The sequence below is a fragment of the Pleuronectes platessa genome, chromosome 9 (assembly GCF_947347685.1).
Source record: "Pleuronectes platessa chromosome 9, fPlePla1.1, whole genome shotgun sequence".
NCBI classification, from domain to species: Eukaryota; Metazoa; Chordata; class Actinopteri; order Pleuronectiformes; family Pleuronectidae; genus Pleuronectes; species Pleuronectes platessa.
The window spans coordinates 24,198,288-24,217,495 of record NC_070634.1 but is presented as its reverse complement, the minus strand read 5'-3'; the positions used below and the strand labels follow the sequence as shown (position 1 = coordinate 24,217,495).

The 19,208-nt window shown below is 43.7% G+C and overlaps 1 protein-coding gene across 1 annotated transcript in view; it reads right to left on the bottom strand.

Moving 5' to 3' along the window:
- LOC128448322 (disks large homolog 1) overlaps nt 1-19,208 on the bottom strand; it is a 94,929-nt gene that overhangs the window by 45,074 nt on the left and 30,647 nt on the right. The gene's annotated exons all lie outside the window — the stretch shown is intronic.

Genomic DNA, 19,208 nt, shown 5'->3' with positions numbered 1-19,208 from the left:
GTCTATAAAATGCCTGGTTTGATTTTGTGTGTGTGTGGGTGTCTCTATGTGTTGGCCTACTTCCTTGTGAGACTGTGTGTGTCTGTGTGTCGGTGTGTGTGTCTGTGTGCATCCTGAAGGATACACTTTATAGTTAATGCACACAAACCGTGACGCAACACTGCAGTTAAGTTGCCCGAAATGAATCTACTCCTAAAATAAAGATATTATTATTTTCTCTCAGTCAAAGCTCAATAATTTGAGTAATCCAGAGTTGTCATCATTTGTTTGTTGTGATACTAAGACGTATATTGTAATTAATGTATGACAATAACTTATTTTAAACTTTGAAACATCTCAAACTGAATCAACTAAATCATCAAATAACCTAAATCATTATTCGATTACTTGAGGTGTTGCAGGTTGAATTTTCAGGGAATAAATGAACTGATTAGACAAAGCACAGATTTATCCTTCTCATTGCTGGAAGGAGTGAGTGAGAATAAAAAACATTTACATCATATCTACATCCAAAGCTCTTATATCAGCGGCAGAAACCACCTGTGTGGACAAGCAGGGGTTTAAACATAAAACTTAAAACTAAAAGTAAGTAGTTCTTGAAAGAAAAATATGTAAAATTAGCAAAGTGAAGTTCGCTAAATAGGTTAAGAAAGCCTATTTTACAATATCTGCAGTATTTTGTTGCAGTTCAGTCAATGGTATTTGCATTACTCATTCATTATTCACATTTGCATTTAATTCGATGTATAAAAAAAGATAATTCTTGCACAAGTACATAATACCCAGGAATATTTTATATAAGATGAGTTACGGCTTCTGGCTAATTACAGCTGGTATTACACACACACACACACACACACACACACACACACACACACACACACACACCTATATGGTTATGACTATAAGGTCCATGTCTCTATAATGGCAGCTAATAAAAACCACAACTCGCCTCAAACCAGACTGATAAGAGAGAGAGAGAGAGAGAGAGGTGCAGGGACGAGCCACATTAAAAAGCAGCTCCCATGTGGAGAGCACAAAGACTTAAAGAGGGAGCTGGACAGAAAGCCTGTAGCAGCCGCCCAGTGTGTGCGTGTGTGTGTGTGTGTGTGTGTGTGTGTGTGTGTGTGTGCGTGTCTGTGTTTGTGCATGTGTGTGTGCTCCCCGTGTAAAGTGCTGCTACCGCTGCAGGCTCAGGCAGGAGAGGATGAGCAAGGAGAATAGGCTGTTAGCATCGCAGCGCTAAATGAAGCCAGCAATAACACAGGGCTGGAGGGTGGGGGTAGAGCCAGGGTGTGTGTGTGTGTGTGGGGGGGGGGGGGGGGGGGTAGCTGCTGAGAAATGAAAATGCAGGGACGAGCGATGATGAGTGGTTTCAAGACAAGAGAGGGAAATGACGACATGAAGAAAGAGGCATCTCAAATGAACAGAGCTTCCGGGGGGGGAGTTGAGAGTTTAAATCCCCGAAGTTTCATTCCGCGAAATCATGTCAACAAATATTGTACGTTTATATATAATGGTACGTTTACTATCTGTCCACCACTGACAAACTGCATTCCACTCAAACTTCCTGACGTGTGAAACTTCTGACTCAGCGTATATATCCTGCTCTGATTATTCTTCTACCTCCATTTCCCTTTGACATGACTCTAAAAATGCTTGAACAACACATTATCAAACACAGGAATCATCTCGCTTCTCCGATAATTGTTTGTTTATCTCAATCCTCGTTCTGTGTCGGGCCGACTTCACTGAAATGTAAAAAAAAATCCTGGCGATAAACGCCATTTATCGAGCGTCGGACCGTTTCTCATCTCAATTAGTGTAATTGATACACAAATTATCGTCCAGTGAAAGTGCTCAGTCTGCTCCATGAATGAATCCTGACTGGTCAGTCTGACTCAGAGTGAGTGTGGCTGCAGATGAGAAAATAAAAAAGCCATTCACACTTAGGTTTACCTCCATGATTGCAGGTTGTGTAATTCCCACTTCTCTTTATGCATCATAATTATTTCTTCTAAGCATTTTAATGTAAAAACTGATGCCTGACGACGCCAAGCAGAATCAAGGAGAATCTCATTTACAAAAGCAAATTCACACATGTAACAAGACATTTTCTAGAAAGACGTGTTCAATAAAAAAGTAGTTATAAGGATTTTCCAGCTCCACCTTCTGCAGCGAGTCATGTGATATTAACAGACACCAGCAGGGGGGGTCAGCGTCCACAGACAGATGGAGCACTGGTGGAGACAGAGCTGCACAGACTGAACATGACGAAGCTTTTCAACAGGACCTTCGTCACCACTGAGTTGTTTCTTGCAGATTTCTGATCAAACAAAGACACAACAGCTCTGCACGTCAGATCACAAACGACCCTCACATCCAATACTGTGGTAGGAACAAGAGCATGCAGCAGCTGTGTAGTTAAATCCAGTTTGAGCTTTTACACAGAAAAATGTCACATAATTATGCACAATAGCCGGGAGCATGTGGAAAATATGCTGCATGCAGTTCAAGCTGTTAACCAGAACATTAAAGCGTCTGTTGTTGGGCTGCATCTGATTGGTTGGTTTCAAATTCACCCTGAATACGTTTAACACTGCAGGGAAGTTACTTTCAAATGTCTGAATAATGTTTAGTAAATGTTCACTCCATCATGATGCTGTTTGCAGTGAAAGGAAAACAGGATCATACTGAAAACGCTTGTTGTTGTCCAGACCTTCAGATTAATAAATACCTACTAAGCTGAAATACCTCAAGCCAGTAGCTCACTGGCATCAGCCCCAAATTAAAAACACAAAATGGTTTGTCCTTTCCAAACTGAACCAGAGCCAAAACTAATGACCATTTTTAATATTGATTAATCAGACTGTTGTTTTATTCATTAATTGATTAGTCGATTGATTACTTGTCTATAAAGTGTCCGAAAATATGTCAAATTCTAAACTGCAGCAGGTAAGATAATCAAATTTATGTTTTTTGTAATCAACAGCCCAAAACCCATTGATATTAGGTTTGTTATCACATAAGAGAACAATGATCATCAAATCCTCATGTGTGAGAGGCTGGTACCCGTGAATATTAAGCATCCAATGAATATTTTCAATATAACTGTGAATTCACTTCCTGTATAACAGCGTAACGATCCCTGACATCATGTGATGGAGTATTGTAAATGAAGAGTTCTCAGAGCTGTGGTCTCCATGGATCTGGCTGCTGATCACACATGTGAGGTCACAGCCTGAGATCTTCATTATCATACATCGCACCAGCCGCCACACACAACATGGCAGAGTGAGTCAGTACTGGTTTCTGTCACGATGAGAGCTGGGATTGGCTTTGCTGTGGGGATTGGGAGGTAATGGAGTAGAAAGCTGTTCCTTTACACAACTGAACTTTGGATTATTTTTCTTTTAAATCAAAGATGCAGTGATTTCTATTCTATGTTTGTCAAGAGCAATAACAGGTGAGAGGAGGAGGGAGTGGGTTTTACTTCAGGAGCAAGATGTTGGAGAGTGAGAAGAAAGTATTTCACTTCCAAAACAAAGCTGCAGGAAACAGCGTCAGCATCGCTCAGGTCTCAGGTGAACCTCCTCCTCCTCCTCCTCCTCCTCCTCCTCCTCCTCCTCCTCCTCCTCCTCCTCCTTCTCAAGTTCACTGACTGTTGCAAAGGTAACTGATATCCAAAAATCTACGAGAAGGTTGACAAATCTAGAAACAATAAGCGACCGCACGCAACTCATCTATCTCCTGATTCCAGAAACATGTCTGTAAACTTGTCTTGTTAGGAGCCCGAGGAAGAGCAGATGTTGAATTTGGTGCAATTTGTATACGTGATAAATTTAATAAAGTGACGTTGTTGATCACGACAACAGCAACGACAACTGATTCTCCAGTTCAGCTTCTGAGACGAGCCTCACCGAACTTTCCCATTTCTTCAATTTATTCTCACTCAGGCATCAAAGCCCCCAAACTGGTATTCAGGACACTCAGATGATAATAGTGTTTTCTTTCCCATCTATCGGTGGCACCACTCCAGCTGCATGTCAAAGAGTCAGAGTGGAGTAAATCTGCTGACCTGGAATCATCTGTTATGGTCTCAATGTAGGTTACAGATGATTGTCTGTGTCTCCTTCCTCTCAGGTGTCGTCTGTGTCCGGCAGCAGCGACGTCTTCCTCCGCGATGACTCAATTAGAAACTGTTTCCCCGAGTCGGAGGAGGAGGCGGCGGCTGGCAGAGATGGAGGAGCGGCCACCTCATCTGCAGCACAGCAGTGATTTAAAACTGCCCAGGCCAACTTCCAACTCTGCAGCATCTATTCTACAAAGTGCAGTTCATTACTCCTCCGTGCTTTCTGGGATTTATTACAGCTGTAGCTCAAAGCCTGTCACACTGAGTCGTGACCTTATGAGCGTTACTTCTCCTCCTCACCACCTGGTGTCCTCCGTCTTTCCTCCTGGTTTCCATTCACCTCCTTGCCCTGCCCATCCTCCTCCCCCCCGCTCTCATCAGCCTCGAGTCACCTGGTACCACGTGTACCTTTTACCTGTGTTCTTTGTGTGTCTCACTTTCTATATTTGCCTGCTTGTCTGTGAGCCTGATGCAGTTATTAAAAGCAGCCTCACTACGTCAGCCTGCCTTTGTGTCTGCGTTTTGGATCCTTTCTTATCCCGACAAGAAGATATTAACGATTCGATTCTGCACATTTAAGAAGCTGAGAAACATTCAACTTTGTTTCACTTTAATCAAGAAATGCACTGATTGGCCGGTGAGAGAGCAAAACAATCACTCACCGTAGAAAACCTCCGCCAAACAATCCTAATTAACTCTTTTTTCTTCAACATCCAGACACAAACATGGGAAAATATTCAAAGTTTTGCATTTTTAAGTAAGTAATTAACTAAAAGCCCTTGATTGGATCTCCACCAACATTTTATGGGTTCTTCTCTGGCTCATGTTCCGTTCCTTCACCGAGTTTGGTGCAAACCGGTTCAATGCTTTTCGAGAAATACTGCTGACAAACAATTTACACCAATATTCCAATATAGACAATGAATAGACAATATTCGGAGTAAGACACTGAGATGTGAACGTTATTATCTGATCACCTCAGCCTGAATACGGTCATACATGTAATGAGCAATGATCAAATTAAGATGTGGAGTATTTCAATATGATCGAAAATAATATTATTTTCAGAATAAGGTCAATATTTGTGTCCATGTAAACGTAGCCACTGTTAAATATAGACAACCTGATTCTTTTAAGGAGATCAGCATCATTGTGATCCAGCTCTCATGCAGCTGCAGTGAACAGGTCGAGCCTCAAAGTGTCTAATCATCCAAGCTAATCACAGACGGATGGATGGAGCTGTCATCATGTTGTGTTCAGCCTCGTTAGCTGGTGGTCGTATTAAGTGATTGCTCGTAGTCAGCTGATCTGTGTTGATTATATCAGCATAGACACAGAACAGGCTGGAGAGGGAGGAGAGAGAGTATCTGTGTGTGTGTGTGTGTGTGTGTGTGTGTGTGTGTGTGTGTGTGGGAGAGAGCCTATATGAAAGCTTCATCCCACACACAGAAGGTGACGCAACACCTCTCATACACTCAAGCAAAACCGAATGCACAACTCACGCCTGCAGCACGACTTGTGTGTACGTCTCTCTGTGTGTGTCTCTGTGTGTGTGTGTCCGTGCGAGCGACTGATGCAGTGCACTAATAATTCTATGCACACGACCTTTTACAGTTTTTCTTTAACTCACAAACAAAAGAACACACACATGCGGCAAATTGCAGCATCCCCATGACGGCAGCTGATGTTAGTCGGTCGCCATGGACAAATGCGGTCCAGGTGGTAAACATATGCATTTGCTCCTCCCACTGATGACATCACCTCCAACACCATCAGCTTTACTTGAAACGATGAATCCATCTCTTGCAGGACTTCTCATTTGCTAACTCACATTGTGGAAATGGCCGGTGTGGAGAGAAATCGGCCAAAATAAACAACTTGAGACAGTTTCTTGTGTTTGAGGGCACGTGTGTTGACGTGTAACAGCTGATCAGGATCAGAGACCCGGTGCCTTCAGGGGCTCGAACAAGTCTGAACACGACATCGCTTCTAACCCTCACGTTGGTCCAATATCTGCTCCCATATGACACAAGCATGACGTTAGCGTGTTGTAACAGGGACGATTCTGTGAAGGATAAACGAGTCTGAGCTTTAAAAGAAAAGCTTTGTTGACTCTATTGTATGAACCATCTGTGGATCTCTTAACCTTCTGAAACTGGATACGGCAAATTTGCATCTTCCTTTGAGTCGTAAATTATTGTGTTTTTGAAAAATAAAAAGTACAGCCATCGCAAATGCTGCTTCCCTTCCTCCGCCTCCTGCTCTGCTTCATTTCTATGCGGCGATGATGTAAAGTTTCGGAGAGAGGGAGCAGAGACTGTGGGAGGTGGTGAAAATTCACAGTTATGGTGTGAAGACACCAAAAATACAACTTTATACTTTGGTGTATTCCATACTGCCCACTCGGCAACAGATGATCTATAGAAGCTCTGCTGAGATGTAAAGTTCCAGAAGGACCCAGTTGATGCTTTCAGAGAAATGCAGAGTTTGCTGCTCACTGTGCCGCAATTATATTCAAATTATAAAAGACAGGGATGAAGAAGGACAGAGAAAATCAGAGGATCCTACGCACACACAAACACACACACACACACACACACACACACAGACAAACACACAATGGTATCCCATGAGAAACGGGGAAAGTGGAAAGTTTCCTTGGGCGGCAGGAGGATAAATGGAGAGGAGAGTAGGTTTGTACTCTGCAGTTTATCTGTTGTGTGTTGAAAGTCGGTCTCACACAAGGTTTCCATTTTTTAAAAGACCAATATCTGTATAAACTACATCTCCAGACCTCATTCTAGCAAAATCACAATTGTGATAATACCAAACTGTGCTCTGATCCACGTGGGTTGACTCTACGTCACCTGAAGTGCATCCCAGAGGCAAATAGGAAAATAAAAAGGAATATGATTATTTGTTGTTGCATTGAATGATGTATGTTTGTGATTTATTGGTTTTCTTTGTGATTGTCACCCCTGGGCCACCGTCGTTCTGAGGGAAATGTAACACTGGGCCTAGTTGGGAGCAGAATTGTTGATGTCTGATTAAAAAAACTGAAAAACAAAGGGTTTATTTGCGATGTCCTACCTTTAACAGTACATCGTGAACAGCGATTGTCCTATTTTTTTATGAATAACACTTTAAAATGGAATAATATAATGTAGAATATTAAATAAGATCAATGGAAATAATTGTTTTGACCTTTTGAATATAAGTATCTAAAACAGAAGTTGAAATACTGATCCCAGTTACTTACTGCCTCACTGACACTTTCTCTTCCCAAACAGCTGCTGGATTACGGCTGTTTACCTTAACGATCAAACCAGTAAACTGACTCGTTAACCAGTATCCTGTCAGCTGATCTTTATGTTGATGGATTATCCAACAGAGTGACGAGCATGACACACTCACGTTGCCTTCTTTTAGCTAATAGACTATCATATTTCTCCCACAGTCCTAATCAATCACAAAATCTCCCCTTCTCTGTGTCTCTCTTCATCTACCCCCCCCCCCCCCACTTCTCTCCAGCGCTGTCCGTCCTTCTCTACCTCCATTTCCTGTGACCACTAAACACCTCTTTAAGGCTTTTAGGGCTCTTTCTGTAGGACGATCAAACCTCTGCTTTACCACTCATCAATAATACACAGACAGGGCGGGGGGGGCTATAGGGGGAGAGATGGACGGGGGCTAGGCCAGACATACACTTTCCTATTTAACCACGCATTCCCATAGACGACTTGGATGGATGCGAGTAAAGTGGTTTACATACAAAACCTACCTAGGTGTCGTCTACACAATCACAACATCCTCCACCGTTGCCATGTTTGTTGATGTCATCAACTCTGCCGACCCTATATTGGACGTATCACTTTACAACCATCCCGATGTAAAGGACACAAGGACGATTGAAACTGAAAATGACTCTTTACGTAAATATAGGCAGCATGAAAAAGAACCTTTAATCGTTTGAGAACAGAGATTTGTGAACTGACGTTAGAAGATCTCTTCACTATCTAAAGAAAACCTGGAGTCAACAGTGAAGCCGCTGAAACAGACAGATTGACTGGTGGGGTCAACATCGATACCATTACTGTCAGCGGGGAAGAGACGCTGCAGTAAAACACGGTGCAGTGAGATAAGTGCAACGTGTGGACTCAGACTTCTAAATGTCACGGTTATCATAACACTGGAAGAGGAAATGCTTTGATTTAAAAAGTAATCATTATATGTGTGTTTGCATGTGTGTGTTTCTCTTTTTGTGGGTTCACGTGTGGTCAGGTTTACACAAAAGACACACACACACAAAAACACACCTAGTTTGAAATGTGTAACGTTGTAATTTTTGATTTGTGCAACAAGGCTCGAATCAGCAAAGTTAAAAAATAGCTCTTCTAGCTTTCATCAACAGAGCCAATAGCTGTGTGTGTGTGTGTGTGTGTGTGTGTGTGTGTGTTTGTGTTTTGTGTAATGGCCTATCAGTCATGCAGTAAGTGCCTTAGACAGGAAAATGGCAACACCTTGGGAAAACACTGGCCAGTATGATTACTGCAAAGGGGCGGGGGGGTCGGGAGTTAACTTTTTTCCATGGGCAATGCTGTAAATCTGCAGACGGCCGTATAAGTGCTGCCGGGCTGAGCGATGTGAGTGGCGCCCCATCCATTCAGATCAATAATGCAGGTTTGAATCCAGCAGAGACATTACTGCATTTGTCATCTGCAGTGCAAAAAGAGTGTGATCATTTGCACAAAACAGGAACACAACAGTGGCCGTGACGCAAGAATATTGATCCCTGAAACTTAAGTGTTAAACTATCTCATAAACAGAGCAGTGAAAATGTCAAAAGAACAAACTACCTGCTCTTTACTGTACAATTATGTTCTACAATATGCATTCCATAATAGTGTAATTACAGGATCGATTGTAAATGTTTTTGTCCTCATGCACAAGTGAGTTTTGGGAAGAATTCCGTATCAGCCGGTGGAGTTCAGGTGAGACACAAACAACAATCTCACAAAAGCAGCAATTTCCAAATGGACCAAAAGTTAAGGCCCAATTCTTCTCAGAGAGCAGCAAACAACCATAATTAATAATAACAAAAACATTCAAAGACTTTGCATGAAACAAATTGATGATGTTTTGAAGATTTCTCATGTGTACTTAACGGAGCGCTTGGTTTTCGGATTGGAAGAGGAGCTTTGGATTTAGGACTGAGAACAGTTAGAGGAGGGGGGGGGGGGGGGGGACTTTGATGCGTTCCTGAAATTTGCATAATGTAATTACCGGGGCCGCGGCACAGTTTTTTGAAAAATGAAGAAAGTGGTGGTAAAGAGACGAGTGTTGTTCGGGGGCTTAAGACAACTTTAAGCTGTTTACTGCACAGTGGCTCCATCATCTGTCAACATCAGAGCGAGCCCATGGTAAGATGCTCTTCATGTAAATACCAGTCCGGTCCCAGTGGCTCCTTAGTGGGCGGCTAAACTGCTTTAGTAGTTAATGCAGACTGCTGGTTTGATGATGCTAACTGGTTTACACCTGTGCTTCCTATGTATTTAGAATTAAAATGAGGAAACATAGAGCTGGTGAGAACTAAAGCATGTTTCTGGCGTAATCAGAAGTTAATGAACGTGCAGTATTCAAAAATTCTAAATCAGCTTATATATTCAAACCTAGTCTGCTGCAAGGATTTATTTAATTGTGAAAGCCTGTGAAACAACCTGTGACCGTTCACTTCCACTTGATTAACTGTCAATGCCAACAGCAATCTAAATAATATATTAAATTTGATCATATAAGGACAAAAACAGCGAGTGGTGATCATCTGCTCAGTGGTTTTGCTGCCAGTACAAAGTTCCACAATGTTTTAGCTTTTGAAATTCGCACCAGGAGGCCATGATGCATTAGACTATCACAGGCTACAGGTCAGTCTGGACATACAACTTTACAGAATGGAACCATGCAGGGACCTGGACCCCCAACCCTCGTATGAACTGGTCCATATTACCTTCACTACCGAGGTTACGTTTTCACCCCTGTCCTCTGTTTGTTAGTTGGTTTGTTTGCCAGGAAGAAAAGCAAAGCAGTGGTCACACAGCCATCTCTGTACATGTGTCAGGATGCTGGTTTCAAGCTGGTTTTATGCAGTACTTGATATTAACAGCCGCCCCACAGTAGATGGCTGCATCGTAGGTTCTAAACTATGGTTTAGCAGCATAAGTCATAGCAGCCCTTCAGCACAAGGCAAATTATTTAAGTCATATCGTGCTTCATTTATATTCTCACAGAAAGTTAATGCATATTAATTTAGTCAGTGAGAATTGCTGCGCATATGCTATAACGGATATTACAGTCTGTAGCTTCTATTTGATCTGTGTTATTGCTGAATAGGAGACTCTTGTATGATCCCTGTGTTTACATCAGTGGAAATGTGTTTGGTGATATATGGAGCAGGAGCCAGGACTTCCTTAACATCACATTTAATGTTGCTATAAATGAGCAACTGAGCAGTCGTACTAAGATATTGAATCAACAGGGAAAACTTTAGATAACACACTGAAAATAGGATCAAAAATACAAAACTATATTTAAAATATACATAAATGTGTGTAGGTAACTTCCAAGATAGAAAGACAGTCGATAAAGTGACAAATCCAAATTGCACAGCTAAATTAAGTGCAGGAGGCACCTGACAGCTGGGATGTGGTTACATCAGCTGCTACGTGCACAGGCTACATGCTAACTCCTCAACACAGAATCCTAAACCCTGAGTCCTTCACAGCCTGCGTCTCACATGTTATTTATTGAAGTTCCAAATCCACGTCTCACATAAACATTCATAGATTCCTGAATCTCACTGTGTCGTAACGCACTGTAATGACAGAACAACCCAACCATGTGGTGACGGTGACTCACACACACCTTTCCCCCTCAACATTAAGATTTTGATTTCACCGTCTGTGACTGTGCAGCGGCTGTGACCCGACCGCTCAGCGAAATTATGTTTTTTACCATGGCAACGCACCGGCTCTCTGGTTCTCACACACCGTGCCGTGCAGAGACCATTTCCATGACAACATTATCCCAAATCTCCGAGCGGCTTCGACTTCAATTTAAAACCTCACTGCCTCCCTGTTCCTCCTGAGAAACTGAAACTAGAGAGCGTTTGGGAGAAGGCAATGTAACCACACACACACACACACACACACACACACACACACACACACACACACACAACAAAAACCCAGGTTAAGTTACATGCTTCCCACCCTGATCCCCTACCACCCCTCAAGCATAAAGAACACAGACACACACACACACACACACACACATAGCCTGTGACGTGTGTGTGTGTTACCTGGCTAGCATTGATACAGTCAGTGAAGGCACTCCTCCTCGAGAAGAACATGAGGAGCTGCTGCCAGCGAGAGGAGGACGAGGAGGGGGAGGAGGAGGCGGGTGAGGAGGTGGAGGGTGAGGAGGTGTGGGGATGCGCCAGCTCCTCCGAGGAGCATCGCTTGGGCCCTATCTTCTGCTTCACTCCCAGGCCTGACCCCTGACCCCCGGACCCGCCGCCCGCCCTCGCGCTGCGGGGGACCAGGGTGTTGTTGCCGAAAATATAGTTCATGGTCTCTCCACGGCCGGCTCCTCCCTCACACGGGCACGATGGGGTTCACGTTGTTGCTCCTCCGCTGCTTCATCTCCGGCTCCTCTCCTCCGTCGCTTCCCTCTCTCCTTCTGCCTCTCGGGCTCTGTTTTGGTGTTGCTGTCAAACACACAGTCCAACTCTTCCTCCTCTTTCCACTCTCAACTGAAGATTACGCTGCCACTGTTGTGGTTTTTTTCATCTTCTTCTCATTTGGTTCCCTCTCAATAATAATAATTAATAATAATATCGCTTCCTTTTCAGGTTATTCTTTCTTCTCCGGCTCCCTGAGGAATGGGAGAGCAGCTGTCAGATCAAGAGATGAGGAGGAGGAGGAGGAGGAGGAGGAGGAGATGAAAAGTGCTCGGCAGGTAGACAGTCGTTTTTAGAGTTGGAGCATCAGTTTGTCTGTCAGGGTCTTTGCACGTCCGTCCGCACGTCAATCCATCTTCCTGAATCTCTGTGTTCTCCATCCATCTGTCCATCATCCCATCTCCTCTCTAACCAGGATACATCTCCAGCCTCCCCATCACTGGACGTCCAAAATCTCCTCTCTTCCAACTGCTTCCTCTCCTCTCTTCACGGCGGAGGCAGAGTGAGTGGGAGCGTGGGCCAGGCAACGGCAGGATGTGAGGATTGATTATTTTAAGGAGTTCACTCCTGCTCTCTGTCTTCCTCTTCTTACCCTCCCTCCTTCTCTCTGAGTCCAAGGAGATGACCAGTCAATCTGCCCCCTGTCACTGTGGGCGCTCCCATTAAAAATGGAAGGAAGGAGGGAGGGAGCGAGGGAGCGAGGGAGGGATGGGTGGCTGGACGGATGAAAGCAGGGAGGTGAAGGGATGCAGGCGAGGGGGAGATCATCTGAGGTAGGTGGATGCCTGGAAGAATCTTTCAGCAACTCTTCTGTTCCTCCTCCCTCCTACATCTGCGATACCGCTCCAAGTCTCTCACTCAGTACATTATTCAGTCTCTCTTTTTCCTCCCTCTCCTTTTTCTACCTACCCCCCACCCACCTTCTGTCTCTCTCTCTCTCTCTCTCTCTCTCTCTCTCTCTCTCTCTCTATATCTCTCTTTTATTGGAGCTGCAACCCGACGCCTCTCTCTTTCTCTCTCCCTCTCTGTCTCTCTCACTGTCAAATATCATTGGCCACGCCCCTGCTTTGCAGCGGGCCAATTATATGACAGAGCGTCTGCACTACTCCAAATACACACGTACACAGACACACACCCTCAACATGCATGCAAACACAAACATGTGCTATAATATCTGTAAAATTATATGATAAGCATGTGTGTGTGTATGCATGTGTGCTTGTGTGTGCATCTGTGTGTTTGTTTGTTTGTGTGTGTGTGTCTGGGAGAAAGAGAGAGTAGTAAGAGTGAAACTAGAGAGATGCCTCCGCCAGTTTCACTCAGTAACAAACAACAGGTATGTTCCCAACATGTGCGTCTCACAGAACATGCGTGCAGTAGTTGATAGTGTGTGTGAGTGTGTGTGTGTGTGTGTGTGTGTGTGTGTGTGTGTGTGTGTGTGTGTGTGAGTGGTAAAAAGATCTTCTCCTGAGGCAGCCTCCAGACACTGCAGCACCCAGCTCTCCCACACACTCTCTCCCTCTCATGCACGCACACACACATACACACACACACACACACACACAAGCAGGCAATACCACATAGACATACACGCTCAGAGCATGACTAGAGAATGGAAAACAACAGGCTGTTGCTGGGCACCGGCTGAGATAAAACAAAAGACAGGAGAGTCTTCACAGTACGACATCGAGGCCTCGAGGCTTCTGTGAATTCACTGGAAGACCTGAGACCACAAGCAGGAGAAGTTATTTATCAGCCAGGCTCGAAAGTTACAGCTTCATAACTCAGACTGGTAACCAGCACACTCTGCTGTTTCCTGCAGTATCCCCCCCATCGTCTGAGGCCAGTTAGCCCTGGGAGCTAACGCAGCCTCCCGGAGGAGGAGGAGCCACAGGAGGAGGAGGAGCCACATGAGGAGGAGGAGCCACATGAGGAGGAGGAGCCACAGGTGGAGGAGGAGCCACAGGTGGAGCGCGACCCCTGTCACAGCCTCTGTCTGCGTCTCTATGGCAACAGCTTTCCGAGTCCTGAAATACACCTGGAACACCGGCTGTGTTTTTTTTCCTCAAGATCTGAGTGGATGTTACGTTAATTTCTTATGATATGTATTATTTTTACATTAAAGATAATACGAAGGGACCTGGTAATCGAGTGGGTGAGCGATGGAGGATTTCCCCCCCCCCCCCCCCCCCGTATCACCTACTGTACAAGAGGCTGTGATGATCACTTAAAGCAGTTTGAAGTTATGATGGGACAGGTCAAGCTGCCAGTCCTCTCCAAAAGGCTACAGATATAAAGTATAAGAATATGCTAATAAATTTTATCTGTAAAGACTTTTTAAACACACGGTTACAAAGTGCTTCACATGGTTTACACCGAATCAAAAAATGTAAATAGGATCAAGGAATAAAATAATACAGGGAACGAAATGTTGAAATTCAGCATTAAATGACAAGGAAATAGAAATCATGAATTTAATATTTAATGTCTGCCAGTAGATTTCTACTAATTTCAACACAGTGATCATTTAAACATGGAACGTGCAAAATGAACGAGTGTCAAAAGCTGTTGATATTCATAAGTGGATACTGGAAAAATTAAACTTTCTAAAAGTAAAGACTTTAAATAAAGGTGGATGACGTGTCTCCACTTCCTCCCACTGTCCAGAGCTGTAGCCAAAATATCCTCGAACGCTGACATCTTATGATTTTGAACGAACCAATCATGAGTTAGCCTCAGCTCTCGTTTCTATAACAAACATCTAAACAAACATCGCAGAAAAAAGAGCACTTTGATCTTTGAGCTGCTTTTAACGTGCATGTAGACTTTATGTCCCATCCACTAACATGGAGGTGACAGGGTTTTACGACCTGTTTACTTCATCCAGCCACCAGGTCGGAAGCTGTCGTGTCATCTGTCTCATCGACACACACACAGGGGGACGTCCATGTGGCTGCAGAAACTACACGGATGCAACCGGAGCCTTTTGAAACCGCCACAATGGCTCCGCGGCGACATCACATCCATCACGCCGCTCACAGTGCGAACACGCCGGGAGAAAGCCGTCATCGCAGCGAGCGTGAATTACAACTGGAGCCAGGTCATTAGCATCTGTCATTCACCCCCCCCACACCCGCCACGGGCACGTCAGCTGACACAGCAGAAATTTAAGTGACACGCTGGAAGTGTCACGATCCGTCATGTGCCGCTCTCTCTTTCACTCTTTCCTTCTCTCCCTCCCTCTCCCTCTCCATCTCCCTCTCTCTCTCTCTCTCTCTCAAGTCAAATGTCAGCCAGTGAATGTCAGCTTTATTAATATTTTAGGACCAATTAAATAAAAGCACACATCATGCATGTTTAATGTCGGACTGCTGAGAGAGCCAACGTTGCCCTTCCCTCCTCTACAGGTATAAGCCAGGCTAATAGATTGTCTTGCACGCAAATGCTGTGTGTTGTGTTGTTTTTTTAAAACACCTGCTGGCTGTGGGCCTTCCACACACTGACCCACAACCTATTTTGGGTCCCAGCTTAACCAGACCTAGACAGCGTGACCCCCTTGTTGGCACAGTAACCCAGTAACAATGGAGGCATGTGTGTTTGGCCTCACTTATCAGAGGTTTGATTACTATTGCTTTAGCAGATATTGTACATGTAACCATGAAGGAGGTTATGTTTTCACCCATGTGTTTGTTTGTTGGTTTATTTGTTAAAAGGAGACGATGTAAAAACCTATTTCCATCAAAATAGGTTGAGCGATGGGGCCTTTCTTTACGGGAATAATGCATAACAGCTGAACAACCACAATCTAGTGAGAAATGATCTGTTTAACAGGAAACTCTAACCACACTCTGATCTGAAACCCCCTGTTAAGGCCCTGTGTCACCTACTTTCTGCCATAAGGTCTGTGATGTGAGAGGTTTGGTTGAAGACTAGAATGAGGGGCTTGGTCAGGGCCCCCCAGTCCCTTTAAACGCTGCTGTATCAGAATCAACACGAAGCCCTCCTCTTGTGGACAACCAGAACTGAGAGATTTGTTCTTCTGCTGCCGTATCCCACTGCTCAGCTCAACTTTGATTCAACCTGACTGTGAACAACATTGTGATATCAGGTTTGTGTTGTTGTAAAGGGAAGCTGCTGCAGCTGTACGGGCTGTAAACCGACCTCCAAGCAGATCCATATCGAGGTAGTGATTCCTAACCCTGTTGGCCCTCGCCCAGTCCTTCCATTAGATCCCTCTGTGATTCTGGTAAGGAGTATTTCTGAAGAGCTGTCAGGCGTCCTTGGTAAAAGCTTAATAGACATGAAGCACCACAAAGCAAGCAAAGCACCTGGTCAAGCACAATGAGAAACCGGCCAAAAGAGGTGTTTATCCTGTGAGGTCGTGTTTGGAGAGGGGTGTTAGCAGCACAGACACTGTTCAGCCTGACGCGAGGACAATGGATCAATTCATGTGTAATGTGAAACGGGCTCCCTGCCGATGAATTATCATCCAGCTGTGCCGGGGTTTTTTTTTCCACTTCCATATCGCGGCAAGTTTCAGCTCGTTGTTCGGCTGCCCGGCCCCGGGTCTTATCCCGACTCCTTCATTTCAATTAGCGTATCAGCAGGAGGGAGGAGCGACTCACTCGGGAGGAGCGATTTGGCCGACTGACGGAGTGATTAACAACCGGGAGCAAATCTGCTCTCTGTCTCTGAGTCTGTCTCTGCCTGTAATTCTCTCTTTATCCCGTCTCTTGTCACTCCACAGCCCGATATGTCTTCTCCTGCTTCTTCCTAATTATCTACATTAGCTTAATGACTAAGAGCTTCCAACGTCTCAGAGCGGAGTTTATGTGTTTGTATATCATAGAGTTTTTTTTCTTTGGCTGTTATATGAGCAGGATTCAGCTTCACTCCCACACTATGGGATGTTCCTACCCTCCACTATATCTCAAGGTTTGTCAGCACTGATCATAATAAGTTCTCTGTTTACTTTTATAATCATCTGTTTGTATTGACATTATTCTGATCATCATTATTTCAATCAAACACTTTGATTGATTTAGTCCAATCAGGTCTTGACTTGTGAAAGGCAGCACACTTTATTAGTTTTGGCCTCTGCTGCCTCCTGCAGTTTACATACTGTAACTACATGTAGTGGAGACACTGCATACAGTCAGCAGCACAATAAACAAACGTTATAAGAAAACCACAGAGACGCTGAGTTAAGGTCCATTCATTTAAATGGACTGTACATATACTTGTAATGATAAAGTGCTTTTTCCAGTCTTAATGACCACTCCGAACACCTCCCAGTGCAAATCACATTCATCCTTTCACGCACACACTTCTATTTGAATCAACAGCACAGCCTTCAGGGGCAATTTGAGGTTCAGCATTTTGCCCGAGGACATTTCAGATTCCAGGGATGGAACCAGCGAATTACACAAACCATGTAATCAGTGAAAAATCACACAACCATTCTACGATCACAGCATGAACATACTCTGCGTCAACTGGGTCCAGAAAATCCAAAGTGTTTTGTTATAAGAGTTTGATAACGACTGTTTACGTATCGTTGCCAATTGTATAAATTTACCAATTTATCTGTATTGTAATTCCCTAATATTGGCATCATTATTATAGCTCTATTAATGATAAACAAGGTAAAATGACCATAAACAAGACTCAGAGGATGATATTGTTTCCCTGTATTGAAGCATGACTCTTCTTTAAGAGGATATAAAAACGTGTCCCTTCCCTCCCGGCTGCTTCTTCTCCAGCTGAGTCTCCTTTCTCTCAAAATGCTGGAAGTCATTTTTCCCTCGTTGTTCATTCCTCTCACCATCTGCCACTGAGACTTCTGGCACTTCAGCTCCATTTGCACAGAGGAAGAGTTTCCTATCAAGGCTCCCTGTCTTATTAACAATTTACTGCTTTCAAACTGCTATATGGAGAATCTGAAATGTTTTCGTGAGGTGTTGAGGTGCGACCCTGGTAAATTTCAACCAAGAATCTGCTAAATATGTTACGAATCACAAGAAATGGAAGACAGGAAAAACATGGTGATCCAAACCCTGAACTCCAGAGATGATAAACTACTGAGGGCAACATCGTGAGTTCACCACAGCATCACAAACGGGCAGAGCGATGGAGGCATGCGACGGACTCAAAGGGCGGGTTTACCTGGTGGTAGTGGGAGTGGCTTTGTGAATAGAGGGAGGAGAAAGGCGGGGCGCCAACGTCGGTCAGCCTCTCTCCCTCTGGGTGAGGCCACGCCTCTTCATCATATGGAGAGTCAGGAGATTCTACCTACAATGTACAGAAACAGCTCAACGTGGTGCAACACATGCACACACACACACACACATACACACACTGCGGCAAACTGATTTGTCCAATTTGCATTTTTTCCTCAAATCAAAATAACTGCATAGGACCAAGTTATTTTTAAAGCTATACATTTATGGAGGTCGGAACTGCCAAAATTAAAGGTTAATAAATGTATTAATAAATCTCACAATAATATCTAAATAATAATAAATTGTTAATTGCATTGATAAATGAAAAAAATGAATGCATTTAGGTACTTATATATGTATTTTCAGAATCACACTTATGTTTACTTAGTAATTTCAGCATTTAATTATGGAAAAAGATATTGTTGAGTCATATATTTACCTATTTATTCATTTTGGCAGTTTCAGTCTTCACTACATTGAGCTGAAAATAGATGCAACTATGCACAACTGTGTTCTGTGCAAAATCATCTTTGATATTTCTACTGACAATCAATACCAAATAATCTATTCCTTATCAATTATTTATGATAATATTTCAGACTGTATTTTAAGTAATGTTAAATTTAAGTTATTTTATACCTTAACACAAGGTGTGTTGCACTTAAAGAAAAGTGAAATGAGGATAAAGTGTGTCTGAGTATGTGTGTGTGTGTGTGTGTGTGTGTGTGTGTGTGTGTGTGTGTGTGTGTGTGTGTGAGTGTGTGTGTGTGTGAGAGCGAGGGATTTAAAAAGAGAGGAGGTAGAGAAAGAGAGAGAGGAGAGAGAAAGGAACATGTGCACGGGGAGAACAAGATGGCAGGTCCATCTTTCAGGCAGGAGCAAGCCAGACCCAGCACCTGTGGTCACACACAGGCACACACACACACTCAACACAGACACACACATTCACATTAACACACACACACAGACACACACATACACACACACAAACAAACACACACACACCATTTGGGAAGGAGGAGTTCTAAAAATAACCTGAATATCCAAATACAAAAGCAACAACAAGCACGTTTATAAATGAAAAAGAGGATGATGATGATGATGATGATGAAGATGATAA